The sequence below is a fragment of the Gouania willdenowi genome, chromosome 1, assembly GCF_900634775.1.
Source record: "Gouania willdenowi chromosome 1, fGouWil2.1, whole genome shotgun sequence".
In the NCBI taxonomy this organism is placed as follows: Eukaryota; Metazoa; Chordata; class Actinopteri; order Blenniiformes; family Gobiesocidae; genus Gouania; species Gouania willdenowi.
This window is the reverse complement of record NC_041044.1, coordinates 16520272-16520982: the sequence shown is the minus strand read 5'-3', so window position 1 is coordinate 16520982 and position 711 is coordinate 16520272.

Here is a 711-nt window from a genome sequence, read left to right as displayed (position 1 = left end):
CACACACACTACAGGTCAAATACACACACAAGTGGTTTAGCAGAAGTAGCCTATGTGTCTATGTCTGTGTCTCTATCTGTTAAAAAGTGAAAACATAAAAAAACAAGCACAGTTATCTCCTGGGCTGAGCCCTCACTGTACAATGAAGATGTGATTTGTCCATATATCACAGGGCAGACCAGCTCTGCTCAGTGACCTTGAGGTCATGTGAACACAGTGCACAACTTATGTGTGTGTGTGTTCAAACCAAAGCAACATATCAGGGCCAACAAGAGACAAACGTTGAAAAATACAGCTATAAAATGAATATATTCATGCACAATCCATTATCCAACAAGATCCACATTCTATTATTATCTGAAGATTCAAACAATAAAGAAAACTGGAACATTACAATAAAATGTTTTGTGTGTTCATTATTTTTATTACTATGATCTGATATTCTTCTATTCATTTCAAAGATATTCAATGATTTAAAATTCACTTTCCTCCTTTTTTTATAGAGATGTTCCACTTGTTTCCATAATAACAGCCCATCTGTTTTTTAAGCAACATCTATGTTAGAATAGTAATTTTATTGATCTGGCAGTGGGGAAACACACAGAAACACATGAAAAGTAGTTGCAATGAAGGAGATAAAATAACAAACATAATAGAGGCTGCTGTATATATATAGAAATAAATAAAATAGAAAAATAATATTAAAAGTGT